At 44.6% G+C, this 19741-nt stretch overlaps 1 protein-coding gene across 1 annotated transcript in view; it reads right to left on the bottom strand.

Moving 5' to 3' along the window:
* Nucleotides 1-1218, bottom strand: part of TDRD7 (tudor domain containing 7) — a 991711-nt gene extending 990493 nt beyond the window's left edge. The window contains exon 1 of the mRNA XM_085636595.1: nucleotides 956-1218. The gene's annotated coding sequence lies outside the window, so the exon portion shown is untranslated. The remainder of the gene's footprint in view (nucleotides 1-955) is intronic.
* Nucleotides 1219-19741: the final 18523 nt, after the last annotated feature.

Below are 19741 nucleotides of genomic sequence, written 5' to 3'. Positions count from 1 at the left end.
TTCAAGCACTGTTTATAACAGTGTCAAATTAAATAGCGTTGCCAAAGTGTAGCACAATCAATATTACACTATCAGATACAAAGCGTAAATCTGCACCCCCTACAACAGATGGACTCGTATATGGGTTCTTCTTGTGTTGGTTAAATGCCTAGGCGAACCTGCAGTGATGCCTTAACAAATTTGTATAACGTGGCTCCTGGATAAAATCTTATTTGTTATGTTATGTTAAAATAGTTTTATAATGCGCACAGCTACCCGAAAAGGGTTTCCCAGCGCAGAGCTGAAGGGACCAAGGAAGTGAAAGATTATTGATTTAACAACCAAGTTTTTAGTAGTTTACGGAAATTCGTATAAAGTGTTTCTCTACGAATCAATATGGGGAGAGAGTTCCATAAGAGTGGGCCAAGATAGGAAAAAGAGCGACCACCCATTCTTGTAAGCATGACCGACGCTGGTGTTCGATCATGAGCCATTAACACTCCTGTCGTTTTTGCTCATTTTACTTTGCACTCTAGTACTTTGAGTTTTACTTTTCTATTGCAGGTGCAGGATTCCAAATACTATAAAGAAAAGCGATGCTAACTTAAGAAGCTGTACTTGGTAAATGTCTTACAGCTGACATGGGATATTTTAAGCTTTCGGGTGAACTGCATTCTTCTCCTTGCGAAATGCAGTCCACGTTAAAATACACTACGGTAGAGGAGGCGTTTTAATATCTGGGGAAAGCGTAATGTCCGTGGGATTATCACACTCTTAGCAGCGCACCTGCTCCATCACCGTTTAGGACATCGCAGAGGTGCATCATACGTTTGGAACCCGTGGGCGTGTGACCTCTCACCACACGTCTTGCCAACAACGGTACAGCCCTGGACACAAGAGAACCTAGGGGTGCGCACCTTCCATTCATTATTACTACCACATCCTTTAGTCTCTCCTCTCCTGGTCCCTCACTCACCTGTTGCGCGCGAACGGTGGTCGATGCCGGGGAGACCCGCCTCTCCCTCTGAAGGGAGGAGGCTCCCTGCCCGGCTAGCGGAGCAGTACTGCGTAGACGCTAACAACGAAGTCCCTAACGCGCTACCCTTTGCCGGTCCCAGGTGATAGTGCAATGCCCGGAGTCCGCTGCGCTCGAACCCGCCCTGCCTCTACCGCTGACAGTTTCTTTTTCTCTCCACTACGTTAGCTTCCAACTTCCTTGTTGGCTCCGCCTACTGCTGCGGAGCGCAGGCGCGTCCACGCCCCCAGATTCTTAACTCGTTACTAAACCTTAGACAGGAGCCGTAGGATCTGGGCAGGTTCTATCGCATTCCATTGGAGGGCTGGGAGTCCTGCACGTAATCACGTGCTCATTTCATGTTCTGCGCCTGCGCTGTCTGTTAGGCGTTTCAGTGGGAATTGAGAAAACTGTCACTGTTTTTAATATTAGGTGGTCTTCTCCTACGAGAAATTTCGCATTCCTTATGTTTCTGCTTCAGAGTTGTTAAACGTGCCAGAACGTAATAATACCCCAAAACTCAATACTTACTTACAGTTTAGAAACAGTCAATACGCGCCTACCTAATTCCTTTAGCTCATTCAGAGGCTGCGTAAACGTCAATTATATACTAATACAGTGGAAGAAATGTTATTTGCAGTGGTCGAAGTGGCTGCATCTGAGGGGAGGACGTGCCCATACTTTTTTAGTAAAAAAAAAAAAGTTCGCCTGCTTTTGGTGAAAAGACAACTGACCCTGAACGGTTAATGCCCAGAGTTGAACAAATGCTTCAGAAGTGAAAGCCAGGGAGTCTCCTGTGCGGTGAAACCGAAGGAGGGGCAGACAGCTAACCTGGCCTTTTAGCCTGGGTGCCTGCTTGCCTGAATAAATCTAAATGTCAGTCTGCAAATGTAAAGGGTGTTTGTAAACTGGCACTGGCTTTAATGAACAGAATCACTTGAGGCTTCCTGATGACGCACATTTATGTTTTTTGAGTGTTATTGCAAGGGAGTTTCTAGCTGAACTGTGAAGTGTGTGATTTTAAAGGACAGTTTTGAACAGTTTGGGTATTACTAAAATCTATATTTTGGATGCACTCTTTCATCTTAAACTTTTCTGCGCATTTTGGAGCAGCCTATCTTATACAGTGGATAATTCAAGTTTATAATAATGATTTACATATTCACAGTGCTTTCTGTCACAGACTGGGACCTCGTAGAACTAAACATACGCAAGTCACTATTCGCAGCTGCACCAACCAGGATTCAGTTCTATGGCACTCTGGTTACACACACAGACCTCTGCAGTGCATTAACTAATAGAGGTTTTATGATGTATAATATATGCAGTTACTTGAAAGTGAAAGATAGAAAAAAGTGACAGAATATTTTGTTTTGTAGCCATGCCCTTGACCCTGCCCCCATGCTCGCTCACCTTGCCCCTTTTGTGCACAGCATCACAGCTCCAATACGTTTTTTTAATGCACTTCGACCACTGGTTATTTGCAAATCTGTATCCCCTTTCCAAGAACAGTATATTTTCCGTTCACTTTAGTGATATCCAGAGGTTGAAGGATCAGCATCTGAAGGTCACGATGCACCATAGCTTTTTAATTTTATTAACAGTTCATCTACTTTTTGTTAAAGAATCATTGTTCCTGCACAGTTATGTGAGTTGCTTTAGACTGAAAAGAAAGAACCGGGTCGTCTGCACTGTGAAGGTTAGTTTAACTTGCATTTGTTTTTTTATTTAAAGTGTATGAGTTATATTTGGTATGCAGTTACCTTTGGTAAAAGTTCAACAGTGTAGTTACAGTATATTTTGATCTTTTCTTTGTTGAATGTTTCTTTTGTCATCGCTTCCATCTGCAAATTTTAACCGTATCCAACCCTGCCAAGTACCACTCATCTGGGGTTAGACTAACGCATTTTTAGTGCTGGTGTGCGCATCACCGCCCTAAAATGCATTAGTTACACATATTAGACCTCCTGGAGCTGACATGTGACCACTGAGGAACCGCATTCATAAAAGCAGCCAGAGCTCTTCAGGCTGCTCTGCTGGATGCATGCTCAGCCAAAATGTCATCCTGAGCCGGGCCAGGTGGGGTGAGCGTTGCTAGACATCTAAGTAACAGCTTTGGCAACATTAGTTTGTAATCACTGATAAACAAACTGGCCCTGCCTTTCTGGGTCAAGTGGCTCCTACATTGCAGTGCGTCAGTGAAAGCAGTATTAAACATGTCCTGCGTGTGTCATGATACCTAATATTTGGCCCAGGAAGGTAATTTTTTCCCTCCTTTGTTGTGTGCGCGGCGCCAAGACAAGTGGCACCGAGCAACCCCATGCTGTGTGTGGCACCGGCCTGCGGATGGCCGTGCTTGCAGGCTGGGCAGTGGGCGCAAGATGTTTTTGCCGATATTATTACAGTGCAGGGAGTGGCGTTCTTGGAGGCACCTCAGTCTGCTGCCAGCTTGGCACGAGGCAGTCTGTGTCCAGTGGCTCAGAGTATTGCCCCAATTTGAAGATTCTCGCAGCTCTCTGCTGGCTCAGCCCATCGTAGCAGTCATGTCAGGTTAGTAAAGGTGAGGCTGGCAGCAGAGCAGTGTGAATCCAGTGTGGGACGTGTCAGTGTGGGTGGTGCATGCATTTAAAGACGTGACTAAAAAGTCCAAATAATTCTGTCACTATTTATGTTGGTCTTTCTAACTTAAGTAACTGGATAAAAAATAACAGTGCACGCACACTTTTAAATTAAAAATACATGCAGGTTAAGAAGTGAACATGAATAGCACTCTCTACAACGCATGCATTTACAAAGCAAGTCGTTACAACGACGCATTGTTACATCGCATGGCATTACAATGCAAGTCGTCACAACGAATTGCTGTGGGGGGGCGCTGGAGTTTGGAATAGTATAATTTACTTTTCCAACTCCAGTGTGTGCAACAGTAGGGAAGGTGATGGATTGAAAATCCAACAAATCCAACACCTTCTGCCCCCTACAGCAAGTTGTTGTAACAACTTGCGTTGTAATGGAATGCGATGTAACAATGCATCGTTATGACGACTTACGTTGTAAACACATGCGTTGTAAACAATGCGTTGTAAACGCTGTTTCCCAGTGGGCTTACGTTCTTTTACATTACAAGGCCTCCACTATTTTTCATCACATCCACCATATTACATAAAAGAATTAAAAGCAAAGTGATGTTATCGTCAGTTTTCCATTTCGCCTAACTTATGCAATATTATGTTATTATAAATGCTGTAGAGTGTTACATGATGTACAGTCAAGTGCTGAGCCCCCTGTGTGTGTTAATATCTATTGAAAACTGCTCTGTTACAACTGCGTTATAGAAAAGGGTATACCCAAAATTACTGGGACCTGGGTGTAAAACAGTATGGAACAAGGTGGTCCCAGTACAATTATATCAATCAAAAACAATTTATCAAAACAATAGCAAATAAATCAAAAGGTTTGAATAATGTTCAAGTGTTATTTAATCACACTGAACATCTGCTGCAGATTTTTGAGATCACAATATACAAAAAACATTCAAAACCATCATTGGTGTGCTCAAATGGGTGGAGAGGGAAAGGGGCAGTGAGTTGTGTGAGGTTGTGAGGTAAGTGAAAAAATATTACTAGCAGTTGTTACAATCAAATTGTAGGGCATGCCATTCAATGCCACACATTTTACACATGGTTCATATCACAATACACTACAATAAAATATATGCAGCCATGTGAGACAGAAGTCACAGTGCGACATGCGCTGTTGGCGTTACTGGCATCAATGGTGTGTCGACGTTTCGACCCCTGGATTCGTGTAGGTATTTGTCAAAACCTTACTAATGGGGTCTTCCTCAGGACAAAAGTGCAAGTGGAAGGGAGAGGGCACCTAGAAATGAAATAAAAAGTTTGGGTTGCCAGGTCTAAAAGTTAATTAGGACCAGGACAAATTAAAAAAAGGGTATTCATTTATAGTTACCGTGTCTGCCTGTGACTTCTGTCTTACATGGCTGCATATATTTTATTGTAGTGTATTGTGATATGAACCATGTGTAAAATGTGTGGCATTGAATAACATGCCCAACAATTTGATTGTAACAACTGCTAGTAATTCTTTTTCACTTACCTAACAACCTCACACAATTCACTGCCCCTTTCCCTCTCCACCCTATTGTTCATCTGTTGGTTGGCCATTTGTGTGCTATAGAGATATTTTAACAGATCACTGGCCTCTCTGCCTGGATCGAAACTGGTCCAAGTCAAGACATGGATCAATTTGAATTGCAGTATATAGTACCCAACCACTTATCCAGTTTACCCCAAAAAGTTTTTACACCAAACAGCACTACTTTTGCACATTCAATTTCCATTACGAGCCAGAGTGGTGTGGTAGATTGTAATTTATCTTCAGAATTGCATGGGTCAGTGTGGGCATGGAGACCCCAAAAATCTTACACCCCAAAATATGACCTCAACAGCATGCCTTCAGTTTAATGCATCGGAGACTGTGTTAAACTCCAAATTCATAAGGTGCTGTGTCCCAGAGATAATGCACCTCGTAGAACATCAAAAATACAGTCAATTAAGTATTCCTGTTGTAGAGCTCTACTCAGTGTTTGAGCTCTACAACAGGAATACATTTAAAAGATTTATTACAAAAAAATAAAATTGTGGTACAGGGATCACGTATGCAAAAAACATCAAGCCAATGCCATGACGGCCCCCAGACCAGGGCATTACAGATTAATGTGCAACTCATATAAAAAAAAGTCTAGGCCCAAGTTAGAAGCAAAATCAATAGAGGAATGTACAGCATTCCAAGTAGCATCAGAAAGTCTTCTGGCTCATCCCCAAAGTCAGGTGTTTATATAGGAAATCTTCTCATAGACTAACATTAAATGTGATAATTCATCATGATGTGAGAAAAAGAAATACATTCTTAGCATCAGAGTACAGCTTTATAGAGCATCATATTGTCTTAGCACCTATGTATTATTTTCCCTGAGTTAAGGCACCTTCCAACACATCAAAAATATCAGAAATGCAGTCAATTAAGTAAAGGGCCCACCCAATATCTGACTTCTAGAAATAGTTTAAAGACGTATTACAAAAATCTCAGCAAAAAGAACCGTACAGAGAAATTCAAAATCCAAAATATTTTAAGTCCCAAGAAAGTACCAATTTCAGTAGATAAGTGGACAGCATCCCTAGCAGAAGAGGAAAGTCTCTGGCTCACCTCCAAATTTGAGGGTTTTATAAAATAAATTTGCATATAAAATGAACACAACTTCAGATTAATTGTGGTATGATCAAACAATGATACATTCATAGCAAACCAGAGCACAGTCTCATGAAACGTCATATTGATGTAGCACCTAAGCACTATTCCACCTATTCTGCCCCCTTTATACTAATGTCAGATGGAGACGGTAGAACAAAGTGGATACATAAACAACAGCAAACTGTTAATAATTATTATTGAATGAATAGGATACAGAGAGCTAACAGAAGGATCTTGAAATGTAGTTAGAATTCGTAACTGAGCTGACATGGACTCTGTTTGACCGTGTGCTGCAAAAATAATAAACAGTGAGATGCGCAGTGGGTGAGAGTGGGAGAGGACAAGAGCAACAATCGTGACATTCATTTAGAAAAACGTGGCTGCTAGCCCAAATTGAGACTTACTTAACAAATATCAGAAAAATAGACTTTTGTACATCACAGGAAATTATTTTCTAAAGCAATAATACTATATCAGTGTATATATGTATAATTAAGTATAAAACGTCATTCTGCTTATTGTTAATGATTCACAAAAACATAAATGCACAATGTCTTTTACAACATCAATGAAAATAAACAAGCATGATTCTGCTTGATTGCGTGCTGTAAAAATAATGAACAGTGAAATGTGCAAGGGGAGACAGACATTTTGAACAAGATGGCGTTAGGGCCTAAAATCATGCTTAGTTTACATAAGCCAGAAAAACATACTTATGTGTATCAAATTTTTTTTTTGAGTTCTGTAGTACTATGTCAGTGTGTATATATAAAATCAAGAGTAAATTCACACCTTCGCATGTCATCAATAATGCACAAAAGCTCTCACAAACTCCCCCCGATTATTCTGTAATCACAAAAACCCACAATCAGTCTAACAGTTACAATACAGTCTGCATCACTTTCTGCTTCTTGGAAAACAATTCTTCCATTAGCTTCAGTTAATTATAAACCCGATCTCTGACATCCTCCATCTCCAGCTCGTGTCGCTTCCTCTTAGACAAACCTCTTTTCTTCTTACACCCACAATTTAGGAGTATCATTTAAAAAATTTTGAACAAGAAACAGGACAATTGCACAAATCATCACAATAATTACAGGGACTAGAAAGAACATAAACATACCATCTCCTAAACTGTCAATTCGCTCACCAACCTTGCTAAATCCCTAACCTATCTCACTAATCCAGAAATCTACCACTTCCCATATGCCATACTCTTCTAAAGCTTGGACTTCATGAGAAATGTGGTTTATATTTAACACATATGCATTAATAACTCTACTGTTATCAGAAATGAAGGTACATCACTCTTTAACCTTCGAAACCCTACAAACCCTACAAAAGAAGCTTTTCTTTCTGAAAAGGATATCTGTCATGAGGCGGCTTTGCATATGCGTTTCACACATTGCTATTAGCTCAGAATTAATCTGGGTTAGCGCTCCAGCAGTACTAGAAGGAAGCCAGCCTACAAGCATAGATATTGTCCTAATTCTCAGATTATTCGTAGCCACACCTATAGCTGGAAACATAGTCCCTAATACATCTAATAATATGTGGCCAAAACCCCACCTCACCCGCTTCAAACCAATTGAATCAATATTCTCTTTCACATGATAGACTCTAGAAAACATTAAAGCTCAATAACAAGAGTATTCCAATTACAAGGCAGTTTGAAATAAGCAGTCTTTCCATACGCAATAGATTCCGTTTTTCACCTTCATTTTCTTTTGAAACAGGAAATCGTTGCAATCCGCCAGGTGTGGTAATAGAAACCCCTGCTTATTGAATATAATAATAAATACATTACATGAAAGACCATAAGACACTAGTTGCTATAAGTAGGTAGCACCTTCACCTACAGAAGATGAAAGAAAAGTACTTACCATGCAATTCCTTTTTCCCATAATGTCAATATTCACCCACCATTTTTATATATGGATTATCACTAAATCCACTAACTAAACATTTCCTATGTGTCAGTGTCTTAGATACAGCCCCATTATATATTGTGGTTAGTTCAACCTCTGTGGAGACATATCCCACTGGAAAATTAAGGCAGAACAGTGAACCAACTTAGACTATTAGTATCAATATCAGCCAGCTAAAACTAACAGCTTTAAAGCATTTGCCGTAGGCCATTTCTATTAAGATAACAAAAACAGTTAAAAGGACGTGGAACTCCTAAAGGCTACTTTAAAAACCCTTTTTAAAAAAAACAATTATAGATCTTCTTTCTTCTTTTTTTTAAAACAATAATCAAAAATCTAAATTCAGCTGCAAAGTTTTTTCACTTCATTTACTAAATTTTCAACACTTATTTCTTCATCTGTATTCTTTTGCAAATTTCAGACTTACTCACCACTATTGGGATATCTCAAAAGTTCAAGGTGGCTCTTCTTCCTACAACGTATTTTTAAACGTTAATTATAAACAGTTTATCAGAATCCAGATTTCTTCTCCTCCTCCTCTTCCCCCTCTAGTGGTTCTCAAGACTCCAAATTTCAACTGGAGCCTTTCACTGAACAGATCAGAGATTACGTCTTCCTGCTGCCACTCTTGACTTTGCAACAGCTCTTCACTCTGACCCTTGCGTAGGGAACCACACTTTTTGTTCCTCAAGTTCCAGTGTTGAACACCATGCCTGCAATAAACTGTCGTACACATGCATACCACAGCACAGCCTCCCACCCCACACCACCCTACTCAGTCAAGGCGAAATGAGGGTCCACACTGTTAAAAATACAATATGTCCAGAAGCCCACACGTCTAACATGTGTTTAATGCAAATAAGGGAAGCAGCACAGAAGATAATCAAAACGCAATTGCCATTTCAACATACCAGGGCTCACCATAGGGATGGGTCAGTTGGAGTCTAATACTAAAATACATCAAATTAGTACAGTTTATATATGTTTTCTCTCAATACAAGTTTATGGATCCTTACCCTATGATAGAAACATGCGACTTTCTGCAAAAACGTATCTAATGGGCAGGTGGCAGGGTCTTCTCCTGGAAGAAGAGCAAGACGTGCTTGAGGAAAATATATAAATGATAAATACAATACTGAGTTCATTATTGTCCCAAAATATTGCTTTGAGTTGCCAACAATGAAAACAATGTTATGTTTACAGAAATGTGAAAATGTACTACTCTAAATAAATTGGTTTCCAGCTCTACTAGAGCCAAAAAACGTGGTAAGCAAAATTAAGACTAAAGGTCACTTCAAATCAATAAGAAATGAAATCCATATTTAGTTATAAATACACCAGTACACATATGAATATAAAGATGTGTGTATGTGTTTATATTTATATATGGGATAATCCCAGTGGTACATTATAAAGATATTGCAAGCCACCAAGAAGTTCTGTGACCAAATGGATGAACAAGTCCAAATGTCAATTTCCTTTAGAAGGTCATGGAACTCCAAAGTGATTTGCAATATCCTTATAATGTGTAATAGGAGGTACTTTATTCCTTATAATACATGGCTTATAATACATGGGCACACCATAACCACTTCAATCCTTTGTGTGGTGCTCTTTCATATGAAAGAGATAGGATATATGTAAACATTAAGAATAAAATTTGAATCTCTAGTTAAAAGTTAAACACACCAAAAACGCAGTTAGATTTTTGTTGCAAACAGATATTAGAATCCTTTCCATATAAGTCAGATTAAAAATAAAAGCTCTGCAGCTCAGAATGTGTAAAAACTAGCTTTCCTATAATTACGTAAAGTGTGGAAAAAATGAACATGTTTTCATATATAGCTCCTTTTGGCATATCACTGCTTATAAAAAAAAAACACAGACAAAAGAAGATTCAAATTTGTTTTCATTTTTAGGTCTCACCTAAGATCGCGCGCATGGGCTATCACTTGCAAGAGATATTGTAAAATAAGAGGCTTGGAGCCAGCCCATTGCTTCCTAGTTGTTGGCTTCATTGTCGTGCTTATTTGCTTCTACATAACTGGCCAGCACATGCCATCTTTATTTCCTCTTTTTTCATGTGGATTAGTGGATTATGGACCAAGTACCGATTGCTTCAGCTTTATTAATGTCCTTCTGCAGCTCCCACTGTGATTGAGGTACTATTTTTTTCTTCTTCCGCGTCGTCCTTATTCGTGTTGCTTCTCCTCCCTCCACCCCACCATTGACTTGTTGCTTCTTCACATTCCACTCAACCTTTTCTATGTTTCTTCATGTAATGTAATATAAAGTAAGTAACATTTTGCAGTATGCTTCCATAGCTTTATAGTGTTTGTTCTGTGTATGTGCCTTTTGTCTTGTTTCTTGTACTATTGCCTGTAGATTTGTTTTGTCTGGGTCTTTGTCTTTCTTTCCGGCTAGCGCTATATACTAAAAATGAATCGTTATAGTATACAAAACATTTTTAACATGTGAAGGGGGTCATATGGGATAAGAGCATTTGGAAGCTTAGTGTGTTCTCATCAGATGTAGTTTCAGCCATTACTTAGTTTCAGTCCTTTTAGAGCTAAAAAGGGTGCTCGTAAATCAACACCGAAGGTCTGTGAGCCCAGCAGATTGTGTGTGTGAAAACAAGTAGAACTGCCCCTTTTGCATCGGCGGAATACAAACAATCCGTGCAGAATGATCTATGTTGCTTGCCACTGCCCCGGTCCTGTTCCCCCCTGCTGCATAGGTTTTCCATATGGAAGCAGATTCTTCCCTTCTCTACGCTTCTCTTCTGTGGGACCCCTGTTCTTTGTATGCAGGTCGCGTGACAAGCCCGGTGGTGGTCCTCGCTTGTTTGTGTTGCAGGGTGACCACAAACCTGACACAGACTCTTCTTCGGCAATATAAAGACAGTTCTTTACTGTCACGACAGGGAGACAGACCCTCCTCACTCGCAGGCAGGCAGCTTGTCTCAATTTGCTGCCTCACAGGCAACACTTTCTATACAGAATTTACACAATGCTTTATCAAAAACAGCAAATAATAATTGATTTGTAGGTTACAGATTCAAAAATCGTAAAACACTCAAAGACCTGTGACCCCGTATCCCCAAACTCTGACCTAATCCTCTAAACATTCTTAATTGCATTTCTAACAATGCTTAACAAATGAAGCATTCTTCTACTCATCAATGTATATGTATTCATGGTAAATGCAATTTTGGTGGGTTTTTTTAGTTTTTTTTTTTAGTTGATTTTCATATAGTCTCATACAGTGCACAGGTGAGGCATTGATAAAGCATAACAATGTGAAAGAAAAAAGACATTACAATCAAACAACTTGTGGCCATAATTTACACACACAGAGGGTAGACTCCAGTTTTGGCGGTACAATAGCAAATATCATATATCGCATGCTTTGATACTGAGCGTTATTTATACAGTCACAGTTTCAGGGGAATCAGGCTGTATAATCGTGCATAGGTAGATCAATAGAGGCTCCCAAATATTATTCGGCCGGGAGGCCGCCGGCAGCTCCTCCGTGTATAGCACTAAATTCTCCCTGCAGTACGTCAAATCCCTGAGCCATAATTCAACTGTAGGACTCCACTTGCTATTCCACACCATCACCACTCTCCGCTTGGCAATAAGTAGTGCCACTCTTGCCAGCTTACCCCCAGCACCTTTCAGGAAAGGGAGTAGTCCCAATAGACACACTTGCGGTGAACAACTTAGTGCAACCGCAATGATTTTGGACAATTTAGCAACCACCTCAGTCCAATATTCTCTCACCTGCCCACAGGCCCCGGCCACGTGCCAAAAATCCGCCCCCAAGGCGCCACACCGTGTACATGTGTCCGTTTCTCTGAGACCTTATTTAAAAAGCCTGTGGGGTGTGTGGTAAACCTGATGAAGGTATTTGAAATGTATAATACGCAAATTTCAATTAGAGGTGAGGGCGCCAGTCAGATTACAGCAGTGTTCCCATTCCTCTCGGAACAGTGGTGGGTCCAAGTATTCGTTCCATTTGTCCAGGCTCTTATTATCGGAGAGGGCCCTATCCTACCTGGCAGCTCGGTACAATTTAGTGACAAGCTTGTGTCGGGTGGGGCTGGTAAGGAGAGTGTGCAACGCCAGAGACATCAGGGGTTCCACAGGGAACGTTGGGAAGTGGGCCTGTGATGCTTTTTTTAGTCTGTGAAGTGAAAAAGTAAACTGAAGTGTTTTATGCTGAATATATTCAACGTCAGTGGGTGTCAAAAAAGTGCCATTAGGGTATAGGTCCTGCATTTTATCAATGCCCGCCTGTTTCAGTGTACGCATGGCTCCCATCTCATGGGTCACTAACGGCAACTTCCCAGCCACGCAAGCCAGTGCCTGCCAGGCTGTGATCGTTGAGTTGATAGTGTTGATTTCACCACGGGGTGTGAGGCGACGTCTATGCGTTAGCATGGAGCTTAACGGGATGGGATGTGCGTCACAGTGTTCCACCCCCACATGCGAAATAATATCGTGAGACGCAAACCAAAAATGCGCGTATTGCGCGTTTGTGCGCACCGGTAATACAAATAGATGTCAAGCACACTAAATCCCCCATGTTTATAGTCAAGGGTGAGAGTCCGCCAGCCCACCCGAGCATGCTTTCCACCCCAGACCAGGCGAAGAAGCAGCGAGCGCACTGTCCTAAAAAAATGGTGGGAGAGAGGGATCGGTATGTTATTAAAAATATATAAAAATGTAGGCAACACCACCATCTTAATAAGAGCAATACGATCCGCCAGAGAAAGTGGAAGCCAAACCCACCTGTCTATTTGCTGCTCCAACAACGTGGCAGCAGTGCCATAATTCTCTCGGATAACTCTGTCGGAATGACGGTGGACCCAGACTCCCAAATACTTAACCGACTCCGATGCCCACACAAGGGGGAATTCTGGCTCATGTGGATGTGTGCAGGGGGTTAGTGGCATCACTACTGACTTGGACCAGTTAATATGTAAGCAAGAGAACCGAGCAAAAGGAATATACTCCCGCAGAACAGGCGCCAGATGAGAGCAGGGTTCCCGAATAAAAAGCAACATGTCATCCGCGTATAATGAGACAATGAGCGGGCGGTGATGTAAGTTGAGAGCTGCATATTTGTTACATTGTCGGATAAGACATGCCAGCGGTTCCAGAGTTAGGGCAAACAATAGCGGCGAGAGGGGGCACCCCTGCCTGGTGCCTCTAGTGATGGAGAACGGTCCAGAAGTATGGTCACCCACTCTGACCCACGCCGTGAGGCGTGTATAAAGTAATTTTACCCAGTTAATAAAGAAGGGGGCGAAGCCCATCCGCTGGAGTACAAAAAATAGATAGCTCCATTCAATTGAATCGAACACCTTGGCAGCGTCGAGCATGACAGCCGCCGCCGGGAGGTCAGGAGAGAGAGTGTGGAACAGGACGAACAGTGTACGAAGATTATGGGAGCTGGACCGCGTGGGTATAAATCCAGATTGGTCCGGAAGCACCAAATTCTGCATAAGTGGCTGGAGGCGGGTGGCTTGTATCTTTGCTAAAATGTTTACATCCGTATTAATGAGCGATACAGGTCTGTATGAATTGCAGTAAGCAGGCGGTTTGTCCTTTTTCAATAAGGTGATAATTAGCGCCTCACGAAGAGATGGAGGGAGTATGCCCGATTCATAGGCTTCTGCATACATTTCTAACAAAAAGGGGGCGAGCTCCTCGGCATAAGCCTTGTAAAACTCAGATGAAAATCCGTCCGGGCCAGGCGCTTTTTTGTTAGGGAGGGAGGCTATGGCCATACGAATGTTCTCCACTGTGATAGGCTGCCCCAGATAGTCCCTCTGACCCTCCGATAACCATGCTATGGCCACCTGTGATAAATAGGCATCCAATTCTGCAGTGTCTGTCTGCGAGGTGTATAGTGCTGTGTACGTCTGTCGAAACTGCTGTTATGTCTGTGGTACTATAGTGATCGTGCCCTGCACTGTCCGTGATCTTAGTGATTGTGTCCTGGCTCAGGCGATGTTTAAGTTTTGTGGCTAAGTAATGTCCCAGTCTCCCACCCTCCCCATAAGAGCGAGCTACATGACGCTTAGAGACATAGTGTAACTCTTCTTCCGCTAGTTTTGCATGCTCGAGTATGGCTTCTTTGATGTGCGCTAGGGTCGCCTCACAGGGTGTGCGCTCGTAGTCGCGTTCAAGGTTGGTCAGCATACTCTCCACCCTTGCTAACTGGCCCCGCAAATCCTTCAAGATGCCAGCCGATGTACCTATGCAGGTACCCCGAATGGTAGCCTTGAATCCCTCCCAGAGGACTCCTGCACTATCTACAGATCCTTTATTGCGATCAAAATATTGGATAATGGCCTCGCGAACAGTCTCCAAGTAGAGGGGATCCAGAAGCACCTCGGGTCTGAAGCGCCAAGTGAAGGATCGGGGGCTCATCTGAGGAATACAGAGAGGGAATCGAACAGAACAATGATCAGATCACTCAGCCCGCCACCCCCTCACTCACCAACCAATAATCAAGGCGAGACCAGCTGCCATGCACTGAGGAGATATGCGTGCCCTCAGTTTCTACATGTCTGCGCCGCCATATATCAAGTAATCCAAGTTCCGCCATACCAGCATTGATCACCTGAGCTGCTCCTGGTGACTTCCCCACTCTACCACTAGATTTATCTTTGCTGGGGTCCAGGTGCATATTAAGATCGCCTCCCCAAAGGATAACTGCATCTGGCCAATCTCGCAGCACCGTAATGAGACTCTCATACAGACTGGGGCCATCTATATTTGGTCCATAACAGTTTACAATGGTGACCAATGTGCCCGCAAGAGTCCATAGCATACCGACTCGCAGAGTCAATACGAGTTTGGTGGACCGTAAACGAGAGGCTCTTCTTTACAAGTGTGAGCACCCCCCAGCTATAGGAGGAACTAGATAGTACACAACAAAAAATAAAGAAAGAACCAGAGATGCTACACCTCACCAACATTTATGAAACAGAGTCAGCCCTGTCCATTGGCCATGTCACCAGGCCCAGTAACTTCGTCACCTTCTGCGTGCCTGGGGGACCGGTTGCGACGGGAAACCGATTTGGCGAAATCCAAAGCCGATTTCGGACAGGTGAAAAATTTGTATTTTCCATTGTCCTCCATACGCAATCTCGCCAGGCAGAGTGTATGGTATGCGTGCAGCAAGAGGCAGTTTCTTGGCAGGCTGGTACTCCCTGCGGGCCTCCTGTACCGCCAGAGTGAAGTCAGGGTAAAAGGCAAGAGTATTCCCTTCATGGGTGATGGTACCCTTCTCTCTCGCCAAACGGAGCACCACATCCCGGTCTCTATAGTTTAAAAGGCGAGCAATTATGGGGCGAGGTGGGGCACCCAGAGGGGGGCGTGTAGCCAGGGATCGATGAGCTCGCTCCACAATGAGAACTTGGGATAACTGCTCTGCTCCAAAGATGTCCTGCAAAAGCTTCTCCACAAAGGTCTCAAGGCGGCCTGTGTTCGTGGATTCTGGCAGGCCCGTAATGCGCACATTGTTGCGTCGCGATCTGTCTTCCAAATCTTCATTACGAGCCTGTATGACAGCTAGGACTTTCTCCATAGAGGCCGCCTTGTTCGTGACCTGCCGTAAACCATCCTCAGCATCCGAAATGCGCGTCTCAGCCTCCCCCAGCCGCAGCGCATGTTTGTCTAATTTAGCCAACATGTGATCCATGCGAAGGTTAAGATGGTCGATTTTTCCATCGATGGACTGCAATCTGGACTGCACAGCAAGAAGGGTTTTGTCAATGTTAGTGAGGTGCTCATTTGGAGGGTCCACCTCAGAGTCTGAGGCCGCGTGCTGAGTGGGTCTGCCGGTTTTCCAGGGTTCGAATGTGAGGCGCAGTTGTCTACGCTCACTCTTCCCCATGTCATAAGCGCAGCCCAGTATGTCTCAGTGCACAAGTGTAGCAGCGCAACACAGGCCCCCTCAGTGCCACAATTGGGAAGCTGCCCCCAGCTGATCAAAAAAGGAGTTAGCGTCTTCGCTGTTTAGCTCCACGTGTATGATAGCTAGGCCAACCCAGCCACAGTGCGACCAAGGCCCAGACTTCCAGAGCATCAACGCAATGCAGGGCTCACGCTAAATGTCTGCGCAGTAGCAAGGATTGGTCACCAAGTGGGCCCAGGAAGGTTGGTCCGGTACCCGTAGGCTCGCAAGGCTATGGTGTCGTCGCACCTGGGGGGGGGATCACCACTAGTCAGAGGTCCAGCCAGTCAGTTCACCAATGAGGCGCCCACACCCAAGAAGCCAAGACGAGGGAGAAGAGCAGACCCAGTTGTAGTCAGGAGATATACAGCAATAAAAGGCACCGTTAGGGCACCCCAGAAGACAAGGACAGCGCGATCAAGCAGGCATCATCGCACCCCCCACAGTGAAGGCCACAGGATCAGGTTCACGCCACAGCTGCACACAGCCTCCAGGTGCAAACTGCAGGGACGATGGCGGCCAAGCGCTGATACGAGGGGGGGGTCGCGCCATCAATGAAGGTCCCTGGAGGGTCGCTCAGAGAACCGGACTGCCGCGGACAGCAACGACAGAGAAGCGAGGGTCCCAGCGCCACAGTTGCACTGTATGGAGCTCAGCAGGGAGGCCCTCTCTGGTAGTACGGAAGCCCGTCGCAGTAGGATGCAGCAAGCAGGTCAGCCTATAGGGTGAGCGCTAAGCACACAGGCACACGGGAATGCCGCCCAGGACACAGGGGCCATTCAAGCAGACCCGCGCTAGCCCACCAGCCGGCCGTGAGGTCAGAGGACACAACTCAGCCCCCTATGCGAGCCCGGCATCGATAGGCCGCACAGACAGAGACCCGGAGGCGACGCGGCCCTCCAACCACCACAGCGATTAAAAGGAGGGCATCCACCAGTCCCCCAGGTCGCACCGCACCGCCCCCTAAACACCAGGCCCGGGGAGCCAAGCACAACCCGGCACTCCCAGCCCGCCAACAGCGCCAGCCGCAGCCTACCTTAGTCGCTCAATCCCAGCTTGTCACGAGCCGCCACGCTGTCGGCGCCGGCCCAGAGCCTCCCAGCCTGCGTTCTCAGTAGCGGTGATCTTCTGGCCCACAGCGCTTTTAGACACCGTAGCTGTTGGTTTCTGCAGGATTCGGGGCAGGATGGCAAGGATAATTGATGGATTTTAAGCTCGGCCGGCGGAGCAGCTCTAGTGAGTGGCCATCTTGCCTTGCGCCCTCTAGCGTCCCCCGCAATTTTGGTGGTTGGTGTGTCTTATCATTGTGCACATAAGACCTCCTTGTGTTTTTAGCTAATTGGATTTCCTGCACCCATTGTCCAATCAAGTTACAGTCTATTGTCGAAATGCAAAGTTTGTGCCGGTGAGCATGTGTGCTAAAGCTATAAATTCTTTCATGCATGCTAAACACAAGCTGGCCTTTAATTGAAACCCTTTCACATTACTTATTCCATTGTGTCCTCAAGTGAACTCTTCACCTTTCTCTTGTCAGTACAAGATTTGGGCCTGCACTGTTCCTTAAACACTTACAGCTGTGTGCTTTCTGCTGGTGTCTGCTGTCGTGCTATGTTTTAATTTTTTACATTTATCTCTGTGTGTTCATATTTTACATTTCCTACAACATCCCCCCCTCTAGTTAATATTTCAACTACTTGGTCTCTCTTGGCACTAAGTGCTATAAGCTGCCCTGAGTATCCACTACTTGTGTTGGTGTCCTAACTGGAAATATCTCTCCCGCTTTTCTGCCTATTCTCCTACAACATGCTAGGATTAACTGTACAACACAATATATTAGTAATAAGACAACAATAGTTGACAAAAGGCTCCCAACAGTTCCAACATCCAGGATGACGGTAATGAAAACCATTCACTAAACCAGTGATCTGGGGCACCTCCATTTATCATTTTCTTCTGTAAATTATGCAGTGTCTATATGGCCTCTGATAAAATTCCATTATTCGCATCATTCTCTGGGATGAAAGTACAGCACTCAGTTCCAATTTTATCGCACAGCCCTCTTTGCAAGGCCGTCTTAAGGTCAAGTACATAACAGTGCTGCATTACCATAATTCTCATAGCACGCAGTTCTTTCTTTATGGCATTGAATCTGTCTTTTGTGATACTGATACACTTGAGAAGTTCCCTCCAAGTTATTTGCAGCCAGCGAGCTGTTGCTTTCTCCTGAACAAATGGCAGAATGCTCCTAAACAAGAGTTGAGCATTACTGAACAGACGGTACTCCTGGGGAACATTATTACAAGTGGTTGTACCATATTGCTCCGCAGTTCTCTTTCTTTGATTATGATGTAGCAAGGTCATTGGATGGCTCATGGAGTGTGTTAGAAATGAGGGTCCCTAGTTGACAGTGCCTGGCGCCGATGTCGAATAGTGACCCTTCTTCCTAAGTCAGAGTAAGGGGGCTACACCCTTTGATAACCCCTGCTCAACCCTGTGGTAACGTAGCACAAGCAGACAGGCCTATCTCAGAGGCAGTGTGTGAAGCATTTAGGACCATACACAATAACACAGGAAAGACGCTGCAAAATAGATACCACAAGCAGTTATAAAAAATAGTTATCTTTATATAGATTAAACACGAAACTGAGGAATGCTCAAAGAACCACAATGCACGTAATTACAGATTCGTCTCAAGAGCGATGAAAGCACTTGTGCGTGTGGGTGGAACGAACTTAGTTCGGGGCGGAGTCTATGCGACCCGGTGATGCACAATGTACAAGGTACTTAGGATATAAAGGGACACGGTGCACAGCTCCTCAGGGAAGGTGCAGGATGGCAGGCGGACCCACAGCGGCCACAGTTCTTGGGCGGTGGCGATCCGCAGCGTGCACTCACGATAATCCTGGGACGGGCGTTAAAGCGGCACCCAGAGCGCATGCGGAAGTTGACAAGGCTCCCAATGTGGGGCTAGCGTGGGCACTCAGCGGCGCAGCTCTTCAGCTGCAGCGGCCCACAATAGTGATAGCAATGATTCTTGTGGCAAAGTAAGGATGGGCACTCAGCGGCACAGCTTCTCGATGGTGGCGGCCCAAAACAGTGATAGTAAGGACTCTCGTAGCAAAGCCAATCCGGGCCTGCAGCAACACAGCTCCTCGGCTGCAGCGGCCCACAGTGGCGATGGTTCTGATTCTCGTAGTAAGGCAAATGCGGGCACCCAGCGGCACAGCTTCCCAGCGGCAGGACCCACAATAGCGACAACAAGGTTTTTCGTAGCAAGGCCAAGGTAGGCACTCAGCGGCACAGCTCCTCGGCTGCAGCGGCCCACAATGGCGTCAACAATGTATCTCGTAGCAAGGCCTATGCGGGCACTCAGCGGCAAAGCTCCTCAGCTGCAGCGGCCCACAATGGCTATGGTTCTGATTCTCGTAGTAAGGCAAATGCGGGCACCCAGCGGCACAGCTTCCCAGCGGCAGTGGCCCACAATAGCGACAACAAGGTTTTTCGTAGCAAGGCCAAGGTAGGCACTCAGCGGCACAGCTCCTCGGCTGCAGCGGCCCACAATGGCGTCAACAATGTA

Source organism: Triturus cristatus, chromosome 2_1 (assembly GCF_964204655.1).
Source record: "Triturus cristatus chromosome 2_1, aTriCri1.1, whole genome shotgun sequence".
In the NCBI taxonomy this organism is placed as follows: domain Eukaryota; kingdom Metazoa; phylum Chordata; class Amphibia; order Caudata; family Salamandridae; genus Triturus; species Triturus cristatus.
This window is presented reverse-complemented; position numbering and strand designations above follow the sequence as displayed.